The sequence below is a fragment of the Coregonus clupeaformis genome, unplaced genomic scaffold (genome assembly GCF_020615455.1).
Source record: "Coregonus clupeaformis isolate EN_2021a unplaced genomic scaffold, ASM2061545v1 scaf2801, whole genome shotgun sequence".
Taxonomy (NCBI): domain Eukaryota; kingdom Metazoa; phylum Chordata; class Actinopteri; order Salmoniformes; family Salmonidae; genus Coregonus; species Coregonus clupeaformis.
The window spans coordinates 1-21528 of record NW_025536255.1 but is presented as its reverse complement, the minus strand read 5'-3'; the positions used below and the strand labels follow the sequence as shown (position 1 = coordinate 21528).

At 44.9% G+C, this 21528-nt stretch overlaps 2 pseudogenes; both read right to left on the bottom strand.

The window, feature by feature from the left end:
- Window positions 1–10297, bottom strand: part of LOC123489153 — a 28882-nt pseudogene extending 18585 nt beyond the window's left edge.
- A 1554-nt stretch (window positions 10298–11851) lies between these two features.
- On the bottom strand, window positions 11852–19753 carry LOC123489149 (annotated as a pseudogene).
- Between the last annotated feature and the right edge of the window lie 1775 nt (window positions 19754–21528).

Genomic DNA, 21528 nt, shown 5'->3' with positions numbered 1-21528 from the left:
GCAGCAGACTGGCCAAATAGCCCATCTACAGAGAACAGAGAACACATCAGAACCCTCTCCTGCTGGGGCAGCAGACTGGCCAAACCCAGCCCATCTACAGAGAACAGAGAACACATCAGAACCCTCTCCTGCTGGGGCAGCAGACTGGCCAAATAGCCCATCTACAGAGAACAGAGAACACATCAGAACACACACAAAGGCATGCAGGCACACCTACACACGTATGCACAACTATGGTGATGTTTGGTGAGTGGGTGTCGATGAGTCATCGCCCAGCTCTATTCTATATCTATATATATATATATATATATTCTCTCTCTCAACATACACATGGGGGGAGACATTGCCGTCAGCCGGGCTGATGTCACTGTTGCCATGGAAATGGTTGGAAAGAGACGTGATTGGTTAAGAGCAGGTTGACTGCGAGAGGCCTTGTGTTTACACACTGACGCTCAGAGTGGCCTCATCGGTGCATGAAGGCACACGCTCACACACACTCGCACTCACACACACACGCTCCACACACACTCGCACTCACACACACTCGCACTCACACACACTTTTTTTCGCACTCACACACATGCAGTTCTGTACACATAAATCAGGAAACACATGAAAACCGTTGAGTTCAGTTGAGTATGAATAATGTAGTATTTCCTATGAGACAGTAGAACACCCTGCCCATCACAACAGCTGAACAAGTTAACATCATTATGTGCATGAAGTCCCAAATGGCACCCTATTCCCTATATAGTGCACTACTTTTTGACCAGGGTCCATAGAAAAGGGTGCCATTTAGGATGCACCCTGGAACTGGGGAGCAAATACCATTTAAAAACACTGGCTGTGACTGGTTACAGATTAAACAACAAAGTCCAAGAGACAAGAGGGATGAATGAAAGAGGGATGAATAAAGGAGGAAATGAATACAGGAGGGATGAATACAGGAGGGATGAATACAGGAGGGATGAATACAGGAGGGATGACATAAGGAGGGATGAATACAGGAGGTATGAATACAGGAGGATGAATACAGGAGGGATGACATAAGGAGGAGGAGGGAAGGAAAGAGATACAGGGTTCAATGTGGGCTATAGGTTTTACTCTTAGTGGACTGTTTGTTTGAATACAGGTGTCAAACTCTAGTCCTCCAACACAGAGAGGAAGAGGCCAAACGAGAGGTTTTACTCCATCCAAATCTTTCCACGAAAATACATTTTTGCATGGAGGTCAATGAGAGAATGTGGAATTTGCTCAACCCATTTTTTTATTGCTAATTTGCTAAGTGAGGCTTATTCTAAAATGTATTCAGTCATTTTTTTCCTCATCAATCTACACATAATACCCTATAATCACAAAGCAAAAACAGGTTTTTAGAAATGTTTGCACATTTATTAGAAATAAAAAACGTAATATTACATTTACATAAGCATTCACACCCTTTATTCAGAACTTTGCTGAAGCACCTTTGGCAGCGATTACTGCCTTGAGTCTTCTTGGGTATGACGCTACAAGCTTGGCACAGTATCTGGGTAGTTTCTCCCATTCTTCTCTGCAGATTCTCTCAAGCTCTGTCAGATTGGATGGGGAGCGTCGCTGCACAGCTATTTTCAGGTCTCTCCAGAGATGTTAGATCGGGTTCAAGTCCGGGCTCAGGCTGGGCTACTCAAGGACATTCAGAGACTTGTCCCGAAGCCACTCCTGTGTTGTCTCGGCCTGTGCTTAGGTCGTTGTCCTGTTGGAAGGTGAACCTTCACCCCAGTCTGAAGTCTGGAGCAGGTTTTCATCAAGGATCTCTCTGTACTTTGCTCTGTTCATCTTTCCTCGATCCTGACTAGTCTCCCAGTCCCTGCCACTGAAAAACATCCCCACAGCATGATGCTGCCACCACCATGCGTCACCGTAGGGATGGTGCCAGGTTTCCTCCAGACATGATGCTTGGCATTCAGGCCAAAGAGTTCAATCTTGGTTTCATCAGACCAGAGAATCTTGTTTCTCATGGTCAGAGTCTTTTAGGTGCCTTTTGGCAAACTCCAAGTGGGGGCTGTCATGTGCCTTTTACTGAGGAGTGGCTTCCGTCTGGCCACTCTACCATAAAGGCCTGATTGGTGGAGTGCTGCAGAGATGGTTGTCCTTCTGGGAAGGTTCTCCCATCTCCACAGAGGAACTCTGGAGTTCTTTCAGTGACCATCAGGTTCTTGGTCACCTCCCCTGACCAAGGCCCTTCTCTCCCGATTGCTCAGTTTGGCAGGAAGAGTCTTGGTGGTTCCAAACTTCTTCCATTTAAGAATGGTGGAGGCCACTGTGTTCTTGAGGACCTTCAATGCTGCAGACATTTTCTGGTACCCTTCCCCAGATCTGTGTCTCGAGACAATCCTGTCTCAGAGCTCAACTGTGGGACCTTATATAAACAGGTGTGCCTTTCAAATCATGTCCAATCAATTCAATTTACCACAGGTGGACTCCAATCAAGTTGTAGAAACATCTCAAGGATGATCAATGGAAACAGGATGCACCTGAGCTCAATTTCGAGTCTCATAGCAAAGGGTCTGAATACTTATGTAAATAAGGTATTTCTGTTTTCTATTTTTAATACATTTGCAAAAATGTCTAAAAAACTATTTCACTTTGTCATTATGGGGTATTGTGTGTAGATTGATTAGAATAAGGCTGTAGCGTAACAAAATGTGGAAAAAGTCAAGGGGTCTGAATACTTTCCGAATGCACTGTAAGTGGATGCACGTGGAATTTTGGCAACTTTATATGGAGTTGTGCCTGTTGTTCACAAGCATATCTGTCATTGGCTAGAATAGGGCCACCTGATCTCACCTCCTCCTGCCTGCCTTCCATATTTGAGGACATGTATTTCCATTGTAAGAGCGGTCACTCAACCATCTTGTCAATATAATAGAAAATCTTTGTCAAGCGTCAAAGTCTCTTCCTGTTTCCATTTCAACTTGGCACTTATTGATCAATTACTGTTACTGATTGGCTGGAGGCTACACACCTGATTTCCCAGGTCTAGACCACAGACTGATTGGACATTTGTGTAGCCTCCAGCCAATCAGTAACAGTTTAAATGGAAACAGGAAGAGACTACTAATGAACTGTCAACAACTCCTGGAGTGTGTGTCTGGTGACAGTGAGATGATTGTATAGTGAGACGTTGTGAAGAAGATGGGTTAGATAGAGAGATGGTGTTATCATGTCATACTGACCATCTGAGCAGTGCTGGTCTCTGGGGCAGAGCTTCTTCTCAAACAGACAGCCTGAGAAGCACACGGAGAGGGGAGGAGAAAGAGAGAGAGAGAGAGAGAGGGGAGGGAGGAATAGAGAGAGAGAGAGAGAGAGAGAGAGAGAGAGAGAGAGAGAGATGAAGAGTGTGTGTGAGAGAGAGACATTTTCTATTATTTCAGATTTTCTGGCAATTGACAATATGTAGTTATGAATGTCATGACAATAATGTACCCTTGAATTAAATTGGGGGATGGATAAGAGGAAGAGACAGAGAGAGAGAGAGAGAGAGAGAGAGCAGGGGGTTGTGTTGGGATGCCAGACCGTGTGTGTGTGCATGTGGATGTGTTTAACTATACTTGTGGGGACCAGAAGTCCCCACAACAATAGTAAACCAAGAAAATGTTTACCAACTGGGGACAATTTGTTGGTTCCCACAAGGCCAAATGCTATATCTAGGGGGTTTAGGGTTAAGGTTAGAATTAGTGTTAGGGTTAGAATTAGGTTTAGGGTTAGGAGCTAGGGTTAGGGTTAGGAGCTAGGAGCTAGGAGCTAGGGTTAAGGTTAGGTTTTTGGGTTATGGTTAGGGTTAGGGTTAGGTTTAGGGGTTAGGGAAAATAGGATTTTGAATGGGACTGAATTGTTTTCCCCCACAAGGTTAGCTGTGTAAGACTATGTGTGTGTGTGTGTTTTTGTGTGTGTGTGTGTGTGTGTGTGTGTGTGTGTGTGTGTGTGTGTGTGTGTGTGTGTGGTGCATTTGAAGGAGGTTATAGGTGACTTTTACAGAGCTCCAATCTGCTTGGGGAGGAAACACGGCCAGATGTGACACAACACGGCTGTACACACTGTGTGTGAGTGTGAGTGTGTGTGTGCGTGTGTATTCATGATTGTGTGTGTACTGTATTACAAAAACAGAAACTGGAGACAGACTGGCCTAGAGGGCTGTCTCTTTGTGGGAAAAACAACATCAATATGATTCCCCAGACACAAAGACAAGATCACAGAGCATGTCTCTCCGTATACCAGAAATAAAACTCTGCAAAAACAGAAACTGCATTTATTTTCAGCAAACTTAACTTAAATATTTGTATGAACATAACAAGATTCAACAACTGAGACATAAACTGAACAAGTTCCACAGACATGTGACTAACAGAAATTGAATAATGTGTCCCTGAACAAAGGAGGGTCAAAATCAAAAGTAACAGTCAGTATCTGGTGTGGCCACCAGCTGCATTAAGTACTGCAGTGCATCTCCTCCTCATGGACTGCACCAGATTTGCCAGTTCTTGCTGTGAGATGTTACCCCATTCTTCCACCAAGGCACCTGCAAGTTCCTGGACATTTCTGGGGGGAATGGCCCTAGCCCTCACCCTCCGATCCAACAGGTCCCAGACGTGCTCAATGGGATTGAGATCCGGGCTCTTCGCTGGCCATGGCAGAACACTGACATTCCTGTCTTGCAGGAAATCACGCACAGAACGAGCAGTATGGCTGGTGTCATGTCAGGATGAGCCTGCAGGAGGGGTACCACATGAGGGAGGAGGGTGTCTTCCCTGTAACGCACAGCGTTGAGATTGCCTGCAATGACAACAAGCTCAGTCCGATGATGCTGTGACACACCGCCTCAGACCATGACGGACCCTCCACCTCCAAATCGATCCCGCTCCAGAGTACAGGCTTCGGTGTAACGCTCATTCCTTCGACGATGAACGCGAATCCGACCATCACCCCCTGGTGAGACAAAACCGCGACTCGTCAGGGAAGAGCACTTTTGCCAGTCCTGTCTGGTCCAGCGACGGTGGGTTTGTGCCCATAGGTGACGTTGTTGCCGGTGATGTCTGGTGAAGACCTGCCTTACAACAGGCCTACAAGCCCTCTGTCCAGCCTCTCTCAGCCTATTGCGAACAGTCTGAGCACTGATGGAGGGATTGTGCATTCCTGGTGTAACTCTGGCAGTTCTTGTTGCCATCCTGTACCTGTCCCGCAGGTGTGATGTTCGGATGTACCGATCCTGTGCAGGTGTTGTTACACGTGGTCTGCCACTGCGAGGACAATAAGCTGTCCGTCCTGTCTCCCTGTAGCGCTGTCTTAGGCGTCTCACAGTACGGACATTGCAATTTATTGCCCTGGCCACATCTGCAGTCCTCATGCCTCCTTGCAGCATGCCTAAGGCACGTTCACGCAGATGAGCAGGGACCCTGGGCATCTTTCTTTTGGTGTTTTTCAGAGTCAGTAGAAAGGCCTCTTTAGTGTCCTAAGTTTTCATAACTGTGACCTTAATTGCCTACCGTCTGTAAGCTGTTAGTGTTTTAACGACCGTCCCACAGGTGCATGTTCATTAATTGTTTATGGTTCATTGAACAAGCATGGGAAACAGTGTTTAAACCCTTTACAATGAAGATCTGTGAAGTGATTTGGATTTGTATGAATTATCTTTGAAAGACAGGGTCCTGAAAAAGGGATATTTCTTTTTTTGCTGAGTTTGGTATTAGTTGTCTTTCAAATACTTAAGCTGCATTTGATTGAGCTTGCCTGGCGCTGAGCAACGGAACCAATGGAATAGTTCCAGTGGTGCAAGCCCCACCCATCTGACACTTCAGGCAGGCTCAATCAAAGGCTCAAAGTATTTGAAAGAAGTCAGATACTATTTGAATCCACGTCTGGATATATCTGCCATATGATTACTAACTACACACTCCATCCCTCCCCTCTCTCCACTGGCCCTCTCCACTGGCCCCTCTCTCCACTGGCCCCTCTCTTCACCGGCCCCTCTCTTCACTGGCCCCTCTATTCACTGGCCCCTCTCTTCCTCTGTCCATCCTCCTCTCATCCCCTGACATCTCCGTCTGTCTGCAGCAGTTGCAGGGGAGATTCCTGCCATGCTAGAATCCATCACAGACTGGACAAACCACTAGTGCACTGCCCCCGAGCCCCAAGGACATGTCAATCAATCAACCGCACACAAAATACAGACTATTGATCCCACTAGGGCTACGCCATAGTAAATCACTTGTTTTAGCAATGAGTGTTGCTGTATCCTGCATCTAAGAGAATATAATTTGGCCCTGTATTCTAGACCTATTCTTGACTGTTGTACAGTACTGTATTGTGTCACGTATTTTGCAACGACTCTCCATATCCTGTCTGTTGGTGCGACCTTGTGATGTCATCTATGGGAATGTCCATTGTGTTCTACCTCAAGAAACTCAAGATGTGAAATAAGAGCAATAAAGTGAAGTGAACTGGGTTGTTCACATAGCAACAGTCATTTGATCAAACTGCGTGGCGTAATTCTCTGGACAGGTTTATTTTATTTCAGTGTTGTATACATGCATGAGTCAGAGCCCCATAAAGAAAAGATTTCCAAACGACAAGGACACAATTATCACCTTGGATGTTTCCACCCCACACACACTTTTATAAATTGAATCCCAGAGTTAAACTCAGTCACATGACTGGCTGTTTCCTGTTCTTTCTCCATGGTGCTCTGAGTCTCTCTCTCTCTCTCTCTCTCTCTCTCTCTCTCTCTCTCTCTCTCTCTCTCTCTCTCTCTCTCTCTCTCTCTCTCTCTCTCTCTCTCTCTCTCTCTCTCTCTCTCTCTCTCTCTCTCTCTCTCTCTCTCTCTCTCTCTCTCTCTCTCTCTCTCTCTCTCTCTCTCTCTCTCTCTCTCTCTCTCTCTCTCTCTCTCTCTCTCTCTCTCTCTCTCTCTCTCTCTCTCTCTTCTCTCTCTCTCTCCTCTCTCTCTCTCTCCTCTCTCTCTCTCTCTCTCTCTCTCTCTCTCTCTCTCTCTCTCTCTCTCTCTTCTATAATTAATTGACATTTTTGTAGGGGTTGATACTTTTTTCTGTTAGTGCAAATCAAGTCGGAAATTACAAACGTTAGAAGCCTTTTAAAACCTTGAATACACTACAATTTGCAGGATAAATCACTGCGACAACAGAGTAATCAAATTAAGATAGCAGATCTGTACCACTGGGGAGTCAGGGCCTGGACAGAGTGAAGTGGGGGAGCACTCTACGACACAAGGAGCTATTTTTAACATGTTACTGCAACTGCAATCATATCCTTTCCATCTGAAATGGCAATAAAATAATGGGCTATAAGTACAGGGATAGAGTGAGGACAGACACAGCATGTTGAGTTGAATAATGGTGAGTCTGTTGTGTGGCTTTGAGTCCATTTGAATTCTCGTTTATAGCTTCAGATAACAGAGTCTGCATCTCAAATGGTACCCTATTCCCTATGGGCCCTGGTCGAAAGTAGTGCACTATCTTTTAAAGGGGTAATCTACAGTTCCTACATCCATTTTTGGACTTATAAATGAATGATATGTACCCATTGATTCTTGAAGACTATAACATTATAAATGCCTCATGAGAATGTTGTACCCCATCGGAATCCAAAATGATACACTTGATTTACTCCAATGTAAATGTAAACAAACACTGTATAGCCTCAAAACATGGTTACAACTACAATTTTCTATCATTGATGGGCAGAATTTGAGAGTGGCTACATTTCTCCAGCCACCCCATCCCTCAGCTTTTTACCGAAACAGTGGTTGGGAGACCTCTGTTATTGTTTCAACTGCGGATGGCCCCTTTAAGCTTCAGATAACATACTTGTTTTTGTCCTCTGAGGTGTATATAGACAGATGGCCATGACAGGTGATGCTATGGGCTGAAATCACACACCATTTCCCTGTGTCTCACCTCTCACTGTCTGACAACCTGAGAAATATAACACCCCACCAGATCTAACAAGTATCATTATGTGATTCATAACCATCAGTACCACCGGATTTAATGACTATCACTTTATGATTCATAAACATCAGTACCACCAGATTTAAAGACTATCATTATATGATTCATAAGCATCAGTACCACCAGATTTAATGACTATAATTTTATGATTCATATCAATCAGTACCACCGGATTTAAAGACTATCATTTTATGATTCATAACCATCAGTACCACCGGATTTAAAGACTATCATTATATGATTCATATCCATCAGAATAGGTGAGCTATACTTGATACATACACGTATATATGGCTCTTCTGCTCTGTTAGTGTTGTGCCAGTAAATTGGTCTGGCCATCCAACAAAATGTCCAAATACATTATAATGTATGCAGTTCTCACTCATTCCTGCTTATTCACATGGGGTGAAGCCGTATGAATTAAGGATCCTTCAGTTTCTGACGACAGGTATTTGACGTGGGATAGCTCGTCGTGGTGAGTCACCCATATAAAGGGGGCACTGAATACCAATGCACTAGAACACACAGTAGTACGCTACTATTAGTTTATTAGTTACCTGCACAATATTAGGCCTAGGCCTACTGTTTCACTTCTACTAACTCCACAAACCGGCATGTCAAAAAGAAGGCAGTCATAGCCAGTTAGATAAGATATAATTCTCCTCCGATTGACACAAACGGTAAAAGTAAGCAATAACTGCATCACAAGATAACCAACTGCGTAGAACAGCTGGAAATCAAAGGTGGCAAAGCAATATATTTTTCTTTAGTGTGACGAACTAACAGTAGTCAGGTCGATGTCTCACCAGAACTGTGTTAACGTCAGTGGACAGGCAGTGTGTGTGCCTGCCTGTCTGCCTCCACAGCCATCGACACAGAAAGCAAGCGCACTGTTCTGAACCATCAGCGCTGTCTGTGTGGGCCGTCTGTCCACCGCTCTAAAACGATTGGCTAAAACCAACGCACATGCCATTGACGTAGAGTTTGTATGCACTGTCCATGGTGCTGAAATAAGCGCGCAGGCGCGATTGATGTCAAGTTTGAGGTCGTAGGATTGCTTGCAGCCTGCATTGATAAACTGCCAGCAGTAGGCTGTCTACATTAGAACATGATACAACTTTAGTAATTGAACTACTAACCAGCCGGAGGGCGGGGCCATGTGTGGGAAGCAAGTGGGTGGCTGTAATCGCAGTATTACAGAATGGGCCTTGGTAAACCTATAATGACAGTGGTAGCCTAGGTTGTTGTCATTACATTTCATTGTGTTGACATTGTATCAATAGCCAAGTGCATGTTAATTAAACTTAGCGCAGTGCATTTTACACAAATCAAAATGACATCGTCATCCACAAAAGCAAAAACAACACCAGACGCGTAGGTGACACAAAAACCAAACCCTAATCTTCTGACTTTTGAATACTGTGAAGAAGCGCTCTCAAACAGTTGTGTTTTTATTTAGCGCGCCGAGCCTAGGCGTGGGGCACAGCGGGCTATTACTGGTACTTCCTCCACTATTATAGCGGGGAAGAGCTATGATGAATCATGCCTATCTGACGCTGTTTTCGCAAAACCCATCATTCAATCCAAGCAGAAGTCTATAGCCCCAAGTCGCCAATCAAACCAGGTGACGCAATTTCATATTCAGCCTACATAAATAGCCTCCAATAGCCTGAACAAACATAACAGACATCCAGAAATTACGTTTAATCACGTCTGAATCTCTCAATTTCTTAACATTTGTAATGTATAAGTAAATTCACGTTATAAATGTTTATAACACTATACTAGTTTTGCCTGCTACAATGCACAGAAATGCAAAACATTATGGTGAATACTAAAATAATTTAGTAAATGTGGCTATATTCTTAGTTGCTATTCTGGCAAACACAGTTTGAAGTAAGCAGTAGAATATGGCTAATGATCCCCGTCGATATATTGCATTGATTTACGCACTACGCTATTGCCTTGGCTGAGATTTCTAAACGTCTGTGCATGTAGACCTGTTACCTGCCTCTGTGAGTGACTCAGTTCATTTTTCTCCCTTACCGTATCTGCTTGACATCCCCATCTGATAGCACACCGTCATCACACACAGCACGCTCCACAGTTGCTGAGATCCCATGACAGAGCTGTTCAGCGGTGCCGTTTTAAACCCTCATGATCCCTGTCAACTATCGGAGGGTCTTTCTAATGCCGCACATCCACTCCGACTCCAAAGGAAGGACGTGGATTTTCGGCAGCAGAAGTGCACCAACTGTGCGTGCGACAGCAAGTGTTGAGGAGAGAAATGTGTAAAACCCGGGATGCGCGCGGCTTCGGATCAGGAGCGGAAGGGTTTAGTCTTTCTGCATGGCTGGTTTACCTTTGGGAGACTCACCATTGCGTCATAGGTCACTGGGAGAAATTAACAAAGTAATTCTTACCATGTATTCCTCAGTTCCCCTGTAATTATACTGAACAAAAATATATAAACTCAACATGTAAAGTGTTGGTCCCATATTTCATGAGCTGGAAATAAAAGATCCCAGAAATGTTCCATAAGCACCAAAAAGCTTATTTAGCTCAAATTTTGTGCACAAATTTGTTTACATCCCTGTAATTGAGCATTTCTCCTTTGCCAAGATAATCCATCCACCTGACAGGTGGCATATCAAGAAGCTGATTAAACAGCATGATCATTACACAGGTGCACCTTGTGCTGGGGACAATAAAAGGCCTCTAAAATGTGCCGTTCTTTTCACACAACACAATGCCATAGATGTCTCAAGTTGAGGGAATGTACAATTGGCATGCTGACTGAAGGAATGTCCAACAGAGCTGTTGCCAGATAATTTAATGTTAATTTCTCTACCATAAGCCGCCTCCAACGCCATTTTAGAGAATTTGGCAGTACTTCCAACCGGCCTCACAACCGCAGACCTCATGTAACCACGCCAGCCCAGGACTTCCACATTCAGCTTCTTCACCTGCGGGATCGTCTGAGACCAGCCACCCAGACAGCTGATGAAACTGAGGAGTATTTCTGTCAGTAATAAACCCCTTTTGTGGGGAAAAACTAATTCTGATTAGCTGGGCCTGGCTCCCAAGTGGGTGGGCCTAGTCATGTGAAACCCATAGATTAGTGCCTAATTAATATTTCAATCAATATTAATATTTCAATTAACTGATTTCCTTATATGAACTGTAACTCAGTACAATCGTTGAAATTGTTTGTTGCGTTTATATTTTTGTTCAGTATATTTGTCAACATTGCATGTTTCACCACTGGTACTATGGAGTGTGGTTCAAACACTTCATTTGAATTGGAGATCCAGTGCAACATAAGAGGCAGTGGTTAGAGAAGCAGACCTTAAACAGAGGGTTGCCGGTTCGAATCCCAACTCAAGACGGGAAAAGTGCGGAAAATCATAATCTGCCGTTGTGCCCTTCAGCAAGGCACTTAACCCCATATAATTGGTCCAGGGGCGCTGCACTGCAGCTGACCCATTGCGTCCAGCCTATGTGTGTGTGTGTGTGTCTGGGGGGGGTTGGGTTGTGAGCATAAAGACAAATGTATGCTCTATGTAAATTAATGGACATTAAAGTAGATCTTAACTTATCCTATGACCTCTACCAATTAGTCAGTTCCGTATTAGAATTAGTCAGCAAAAACAAGGGGAAGGAGAAGGGAAGTGTAGATTAAAGATTTATTATTTTATAAACCATTTCCAGTTCATCAGAAACATCATTTGAAGGAACTTTCCTTGCCTCTGAATGTGTGCAATAGGTTCTGCTGTAGCACTGTGTGCCATGTGAGTATACAAAGAATACAGGGTATAGAGAGAACCAGAGGAGGACATCTGTCTCTTCTGTCTGTCCGTCTGTCCACGTTGTGTCCTTGTGCCCAGGCTAGTCCACAGTCACCATGTCTCTCACAGTGGGGAAGAGCTCAAAGAAGCCCTGGTAAAAACAGACGCAAGACATCAGAGAAAGAAGCCCTGGTATAAACAGACAAAGAAGCCCAGGTAAAAACAGACGGAAGACATCAGACAAAGAAGCCCTGGTAAGAACAGACGGAAGACATCAGACAAAGAAGCCCTGGTAAGAACAGACGGAAGACATCAGACAAAGAAGCCCTGGTAAGAACAGACGGAAGACATATCAGATCATCATCATACACCAACATAGTGTGAGACACAGACCATGGTTCACTACATCTGTGGTCAGATTACAACCCCAACACAATGAGACCCATAGAATGTACTGACTGTCTGATACCACTTTCACACTATCGTGCTGTGCTGGCTCAGATATTTCCCTTCCACATTGTCCAGCAACTACAGTAGAGGCGTACTGAGGCCAGGCAGAACAGCTTGGCTCAGTTTGGCTCAAGTGAAACAGCAGTGTGAAAAGGGTATCAGTGTGATGGAGTGGGTCAGGTTTGGGGTCATTCCAAAACATTCAAGATAATTGGAATTTGACTGTACTTCCTGAATTGAAATGGAATTGACCCCAACCCTGGAGTGGGTTAGTACCGGTTCCAGTACCTTGAATAGGGTGGTAGACTGGAGCACTCCTGTGGTGCAGCACATCTCCCTGATGGAGTGCATGGCCAGCTGGGGGGCACCGATGTCCAGCACGGGGATCCCCAGGCGGGAAGACAGGATGGGGCCGATGGTGGTCCCACAGGGGCTGTCGTTACGCACCATCACATCCTGGGGCCACAGAGACAGGGTCAGGAGGGTAGGGGAATTAACACATGCTTACTAGGTACAGTTGAAGCATCTGTGGAAAAAAATACCCTTTCAAATGTATTGTTGCATTCAGATTTATTGGTGTCCTTCGGAAACATTAGCGTGTGCCATGGATGACCATTAATCGCACCGGTATAAATTAGAGGTCAGCTGTGTGGGGAAACTCAAGGTGTCAGAACTGGAACTGTTGTTCCCGCATCTCTGCTTCACACCAGTCCATTCCCTCTGAGTCCATAGTGGGGGTGAATGAGTGCGTACTTCAGGGAGAGAAATGGACCAGAGCCGTCGTTCTGTAGTTTCTTCAGGCACTGAGTGTCTAAAGCCTCTGAGGTGAATAATGTGTCCTTGTGGGAGCTGAATACTCCTTTATCATCTACTCTTCAAAGAGGCACAAGCTCTCTTTTCCATCTCCCCTGGTATCTCCCATAAGCTTGGTTTAATCTCCACTACACTAAGGCTTGGTTTAATCACCACTACACTAAGGCTTGGTTTAATCACCACTACACTAAGGCTTGGTTTAATCACCACTACACTAAGGATTGGTTTAATCACCACTACACTAAGGCTTGGTTTAATCACCACTACACTTTCTAAGGCTTGGTTTAAATCACCACTACACTAAGGCTTGGTTTAATCACCACTACATTAAGGCTTGGTTTAATCACCACTACACTAAGGCTTGGTTTAAATCAGCACTACACTTTCTAAGGCTTGGTTTAAATCAGCACTACACTTTCTAAGGCTTGGTTTAAATCAGCACTACACTTTCTAAGGCTTGGTTTAAATCACCACTACACTTTCAAGGCTTGGTTTAAATCAGCACTACACTTTCTAAGGCTTGGTTTAAATCACCACTACACTTTCTAAGGCTTGGTTTAAATCAGCACTACACTTTCTAAGGCTTGGTTTAAATCAGCACTACACTCTAAGGCTTGGTTTAAATCAGCACTACACTTTCTAAGGCTTGGTTTAAATCACCACTACACCACTGCACTTTCTAAGGCTTGGTTTAAATCACCACTACACCACTGACACTTTCTAAGGCTTGGTTTAAATCAGCACTACACCACTACACTTTCTAAGGCTTGGTTTAAATCAGCACTACACCACTACACTTTCTAAGGCTTGGTTTAAATCAGCACTACACCACTGCACTTTCTAAGGCTTGGTTTAAATCACCACTACCACTACACTTTCTAAGGCTTGGTTTAAATCACCACTACCACTGCACTTTCTAAGGCTTGGTTTAAATCACCACTACCACTACACTTTCTAAGGCTTGGTTTAAATCACCACTACCACTGCACTTTCTAAGGCTTGGTTTAAATCACCACTACCACTGCACTTTCTAAGGCTTGGTTTAATCACCACTACACTTTCTAAGGCTTGGTTTAATCACCACTACACTTTCTAAGGCTTGGTTTAAATCAGCACTACACCACTACACTTTCTAAGCAGTCTTCACCTCAGCACTGCGTTGCTAGGAGATGTGCTCATTGCAGAGTGGATTTAAGACGGACAAAGAAACAAGATCACAAACCCACGTAGTCCACCAAACACACAGAGAAACAAAATCACACACACACCTCACCAATTACCTGAAGAGGCACGCCAACACGACTGCCGATTTCTCTCAAGATGGAGGCTGTCACAGCTGTCGTGGCGTAGCGCTGGTTACTGTTGAATTTAATTACAGGACCCTGAGAGAGAGAGAGAGAGTGGGAGGACATTCAGACAATCACCCTATGACTTCAGATATTTGCATAGAAAACATACATAAATAATTTATAGCATGTCTGCCACAAACATTACACAGGACCATCATGACCATTTGACCAAAATCTAAATCTGATTGTAGACATGTTTTGTAGAAGATTCCAACAATATCTCCACCAGTTCTAATGGGTGTTTTCAGTGTGTTGCTGAGCGGGTTGATTAGAGCTCTGTACCTTGTGGAAGGCTGGTCTGTGGTTTTCATCATGCTTCTCTCTAGGTTGAAAATGAAAGTCGATTAAAACCAGAAACACAGCAAACATCTTTCAAACTGTCTTCTGGTCCCAGCCGGTACAAAAACAGTACAACAGCAGTCAATGATATATCTAATATGATATAAATATGATAAATGAATGACACTATTATTCCCCAGGCATACTGTACACTGACTGGTAGTTGGGATGTTGTTCTAGAACCTGACTGGTAGTTGGGGTGTTGTTCTAGAACCTGACTGGTAGTTGGGATGTTGTTCTAGAACCTGACTGGTAGTTGGGATGTTGTTCTAGAACCTGACTGGTAGTTGGGATGTTGTTCTAGAACCTGACTGGTAGTTGGGGTGTTGTTCTAGAACCTGACTGGTAGTTGGGATGTTGTCTAGAACCTACTGGTAGTATGGATGTTTTCTAGAACCTTGACTGGTAGTTGGGATGTTGTTCTAACCTGACTAGACAGTGTGAATGTTAGTATGGCATTTCTATGGGGAGTAACAGCACATTGACTGGTAGTTGGGGTGTTACTAGAGACAGTGTGAATGTTAGTATGGCATTTCTATGGGGAGTAACAGCACATTGACTGGTAGTTGGAGTGTTACTATGGAGACGGAGTGATTGACAGGTTACTGTATGGTACTGACTGGTAGTTTGGGTGCAGGGCGTGGGCCATGTCGGCGCTGATCATGAAGGAGCGTGGCACCGCCTGCTGGAAGGCTGTGAGGTTGGTGGGGGAGGAGGACAGACGACTCAGGATCAGCTCTGTCAGGTTGGACGCCGCCCCCTGGGCGCTCTCTGACCCCACCTACAGGCCACAGGGGAAGTGTTAAGTGTTAGCCCACAGGACCGGTTAGATCAGGGCTCTCCAAACCTGTTCCTGGAGTATAAACCTACAGGACGGTATCTCTCCAGGAACAGGGTTGTAGTATAAACCTACAGGATGGTATCTCTCCAGGAACAGGGTTGGAGTATAAACCTACAGGATGGTATCTCTCCAGGAACAGGGTTGGAGTATAAACCTACAGGATGGTATCTCTCCAGGAACAGGGTTGGAGTATAAACCTACAGGATGGTATCTCTCCAGGAACAGGGTTGGAGTATAAACCTACAGGATGGTATCTCTCCAGGAACAGGGTTCGAGTATAAACCTACAGGACGGTATCTCTCCAGGAACAGGGTTGGAGTATAAACCTACAGGATGGTACCTCTCCAGGAACAGGGTTGGAGTATAAACCTACAGGATGGTATCTCTCCAGGAACAGGGTTGGAGTATAAACCTACAGGATGGTATCTCTCCAGGAACAGGGTTGGAGTATAAACCTACAGGACGGTATCTCTCCAGGAACAGGGTTGGAGTATAAACCTACAGGATGGTATCTCTCCAGGAACAGGGTTGGAGTATAAACCTACAGGATGGTATCTCTCCAGGAACAGGGTTGGAGTATAAACCTACAGGATGGTATCTCTCCAGGAACAGGGTTGGAGTATAAACCTACTGGATGGTATCTCTCCAGGAACAGGGTTGGAGTATAAACCTACAGGACGGTATCTCTCCAGGAACAGGGTTGGAGTATAAACCTACAGTACGGTATCTCTCCGGGAACAGGGTTGGAGAGCCCTGGGTTAGATATACAGAGGGTCATGGCCCATATTGACAAAACATCTCAGAGTAGGAGTGCTGATCTAGGATCAGTTGTACCTTTTAAATGATAATGAATCAGAGGGAGGACCTGATCCTAGATCAGCACTCTTTATCTGAGATGCTTTGTGAATATGTGGCCAGGAGTTTTTTCCTGACCACCAGAAAACTCTGGGTCCTAGTTCCAGTTCATAACTATAGGCCAGTGATAAGGAGAGGCCCTAGCTCTACACAGAAGGACTTTAGCCAACACAGGACTGGGGGACCGACCTCTTCATTGTCAAACAGAGTCACCATCCTGATGTTGGGGTCTTTGGCCAAAGAGTCTCCAGGGCTGCAGGAGTCCATCAGAGCCTAGTGGACAGAGGAGAAGAGGGTAAAGGTTAGGAGAATGAATGGTAAGGTTAAAGAGGAAGTACAGGTAAGGAGAATGAAGGTAAGGTTAAAGAGGAAGTTGAGGTTAGGAGAATGAAGGTTAAGGTTAAAGAGGAAGTAGAGGTTAGGAGTATGAAGGTTAAGGTTAAAGAGGAAGTACCGGTTAGGAGAATGAAGGTTAAGGTTAAAGAGAAAGTACAAGTTAGGAGAATGAAGGTTAAAGAGGAAGTACAGGTTAGGAGAATGAAGATTAAGGTTAACGAGGAAGTAGAGGTTAGGAGAATGAATTGTAAGATTAACGAGGAACTGATGGTTAGGAGAATTAATGGTAAGGTTAAAGAGGAAGTAGAGGTTAGGAGAATGAAGGTTAAGGTTAAAGCGGAAGTAGAGGTTAGGAGAATGAAGGTTAAGGTTAAAGAGAAAGTAGAGGTTAGGAGAATGAAGGTTAAGGTTAAAGAGGAAGGTCACATTATGGTGGTAGTCATGTTCTGATTCCTCTCGCCCCTCTCACACTGGAGGAAAAGATGTGAGGTTCCTACTCTCAGATCTTTATGTACTTTGAGAAGGAGACCTGTTGTTGAGGTGGCTGGGTGTTAGTGTCTGGAGGTGGAGTATTGAGTGGGAGGAGAGGAGAGGAGACGCACCTGCAGGGCACAGTAGCAGCTGTGGAGGTTGTCCAGACGGGGGGAGTAGATGAACTCTTCAAACACACCTCCAATTGCCTATGCAGCAGACATACACACGTGTAAGTAATCTGTAAAATATGTCATTAACAACAGAGGGGGTGGAGGTGTTGAGGAGAGGAGACTCACCCCTGGCTGAGTGTCAGCCAGACACAGCTCAAAGTCCAGCAGGGCCTCAGGCTGAACGCCCAGCTCTGAACACAGCACCTTGACCAGGGCCGGGTGGTGTTTCTCTGCCTGGAGGAGTGAGAGAGAGGAGAGATGGAGAAACGTCCTGAAGGCCTACTGGAAGTTGAGTAAGGCAAGAGATTGTGTTTGTGCATTACTGTGTGTTGGTACACTGGACTCTGTATCTAGTACTGTAGAGTGTACAGTGAGAGATATGGATAGAGAGTCTTACAACAGTGGTGGCATTGCAGGCATCCCCAGTGGAACAGCAGCCAGTCTCCAACTCCTCCCTGCACAGCAGTGGCTAGGATGGGCACTCTGTCTCACACACACACACAGTTACTAAACACTCATTGTTCTGTCAAATTCATGTTTGTTCTCCTGGTCCCCCTTGAGGGGTGTATCTCAATAGTCTCAAGTGGCCTCCGCTCCTGGTCACCTCCCCTTCAACTGCACTGATGTGAAAGATCAGAACAGGTGAAAGCGAATTCCTGCCATACTGCCTTCACCTGTCCTATGTCGTCAGATCAGTGCAGATGTAGGAGAGGCGGCAAGGAGAGGAAGCCGGTTAAGACTTTTGAGATGCAATCCGGGACTCACAGGTGGTTCTCCTTGTTGGGGCCGAAGGAGTCGTTGATGTCTCTCTGGAGGTGGATGGCCAGGTGGGGGATCCTCATGATCGGCCGGGGCACGTGCACCAGACGATGGACCAGCTTATCTCCAGTCTGCACCCACAATAACACAACAACTCCCCTGTAAGGTCCTCTCACAAACACACTTCCATTCTCCCAGGCACACTTCAACACTTAGTTCATGCAAGTTCATAAACCTAAGAATGGGCCAACCTTAATGTTTCACTTGTGAATGAAGAGTTAGATGGGTAGGGTTACATTGCCATACCTTGACCATAACACGACCGGCGATGGTCAGATCACGGTCGAACCAGGTGTTCCAGATTCCTCCCCCGTAGCACTCCACCCCGACCTGCAGACAGCCCTGTTTGGTCTTCTTGGACCGTGGCTTAATCTGAACAACCACACAGAGAGAGAAGGGTGTCAAGTTAGCGACCAAATCCATGTATGACCTACTATCCCCAGTGGTTGGCGGTGTTAGCCCTGGGTCGTGTTCAGTAGGGTACACCCGTAGCAAATCGTTTTTGGCAACAGAAAGTAAATATTTGTTCTAAAAATGGACAAGTTCAGACATTACCTCACTGTTTCAAAACGTTTTGTCCTAATGAACATGACCCAGTTCTTTTGCCCAGTGCATCCCCAGTGTAGAGTTCCATCCTTACCCTCGGGCAGGGGCTGTCTGTGTGTGCTCCAATCATAGTGTAAGCCATTGCCTGGCTGGAAATGTCCGCCCACAAAGCAAAGCGATGAGTGGAGGAGTAGTTACGGGTCACAAAGTACTGTTGAGAGAAGAGGAAAGGAGAAGTTAGTTCTCAATCAAGCACAGTTTGAAAGAAAAATATTATTTGAACCTGGGTCTGATCCCTATGGGCGATGAAGCCCTATAGCTGTGTAGATCAGGGTGGGACTGGAACCTCTGTGTACTGACTGACCTTACTGGCAGGATTGATGTTCCACTGCTCAGTCTCCCTCAGCTCAGTAAAGCCAGCCCCCAGCAGACGAGACTTACACTCCTCAACCACTGCTCACAAATAGGAGAGAGTGAAAAGAAAAGAGCAGGACATTGACTTCAAGCCACCTCGTTCCTTTTATGAGTTACAACCTGGGAAACCAGGGGACATATCAATTCATTGACTGATAACAGGGTGGCTTTGAGAGATCTCAGGAGTGATCTAGGCCAAGGTTAGTGTGAATGGACTGTACATGGATCAGAGTGCAAAGGTAGGCTGCACAACAAAACGGACATCAGTACAGGTTCAGAAAGAGGCCCTCCGCCTGCAAGATATCTATCTTATCTCAAGATCCAAGGGCCATGGAAGGTGATCAGTCAGTCTCCCAATGCTCCATGCGCTTGATCACAAATGTATTTAGTATTGACACAGGATTTACAGTATTTCTCTTTGTCCCTACTCTCTTGTGTCACGACGTGATATGACTTGTTTCTGACCGTGGTATGGAGACACTCCTTTGTTCGCGAACTGGAGGAACTCCTTGGCAGCAGTCTGCACAGCTTCCTTTGAGCCTTTCACGATCAGTGACTAGGAAAGTAGAAGGATAACGTTACATGCCATGAACGACACCGCGTTGCACTCAAAGGCGAAACAGAAAGAGAGATTACTGAGCAACCAGCAAAATACAATTCAGCAAGAGTCAGCGTTATAACATTGGAATAGCTGTATGATTAGTCCAAAAACAGAAGCCACGTTTAGCTGACTGGTGAATAGACAGTAAACTAATCGTTGCTAGCTAGCCAGCCGACACAGACATTGTCAAGCAAAACCGAATAGATAGCTAACCTTATGCAGTAGACACGGCAAATGCAGCCTCAAAAGTCAAACCAGACTGCTCTGCGCTAGCTGCAATTACTAATATGCCAACAGCAAAATCATAATTTATGGCGCTTACCTGCATAAATGTTTAACAGGACTTTTAAACTCTGGACCCGGTGTAAAAGCACACGAACACCTCTCGACAGATTTAGTAAAAACCACCGATGTAGAATCTAACAATGGGTATTTTGAAGGGAGGGGAACGTGGTATTGCCCTCTGCTGGCCAGGAGGTAAAACAACATTGTTGCCTTGTATGTTTCGTGGGCCAGAGATTGTTGAGGAAACAACCTGAAATGCTCTGAAATAGGCTAACCAGTCTTCGGTAAACCTATTCCTTCTTTAACAAGATCACATATTTGGATAAAAACAATTTTATAAACGTATTCTTGACCAATCACTTCGTTACCCAAGCATCAATCTCCCCAGTTCAAGCTGCAGTGCCAGATTGATCAGTTCCATCAGTATACTAGCTGCCCAGACCCAGCTACCCAGCATCCTTGGTCAAGTGCTGGCTCAGCTGCCTCCTGCATCTTCTTGATGAAAGGCCATCACTGCTAACAGGTCAACATCCACTGTCAACCTCCAGGGAAAGCTTTTTCCCCAACCCTCCTTTTTGATTGTGCAGTAACAGGTCTACTACAACAACCAGCCAGCAAGCAGATTCGGTAAACTAGAGAAATTGACATTTGAATGGCTGAACCACCCTTAACATAACAGTCTGGTATGATAAAAACTTCAATAGAAGTCACCCAGGCTTCCTCCCCAGCCCTCTCCCTCTCCAGTCCTCCAGAGATGGAGCCGAGTAATGGTGGGTGCACAGATAAGTAAATACAACACAGTTAAAAAGATCATCCATTTTATTATAATCTGAAGGTATTCTTAACATCCATTTTTCTAACTCCTTATTTTTTTGTTGAATGTCATCACCAAGCAACAACTAATAAGATGCTCAGTCCATAAAATGTGCATCAACAGGCTTACTCATCCTTCGTTCAGCTTCAGGCGGTTAGCATCCTGGAAGGACTCAAGACCAATCCCTCCACTAAGTATGTGCTGAAATCGGCCAAAAGAGCACATCAACTCGCCTCGCACCCGATTGGACTGAGGTACCACATTCACCATGGTGTGATTGGGAAGATTTCCCACCTTTTAATGGGTGATTGTAGGCTAATCGGGATGCCCACAAGTCTAAGAGTTAGCTTTCACACCACCATTTGTCTGTTATGAAGTTCTGAGAGGTGAGAACAATGGGGGGTCTCTATAACCTTAGAAACGATACCCTGTGGCTTCTCATGAGGAGGAAGGGTGCATAATTTTAATATTGATCGTGGTCAGTTTTAAATACACAAGTATTGGTCTTCACAAAAGTTCGCTGCTTCAGTGTTATAAATATTTTTTTGTCAGATGTTACTATTATTGAAGTATAATTACACATTCCATAAGAGTCAAATGCTTTTATTGACAATTACATTAAGTTTATGCA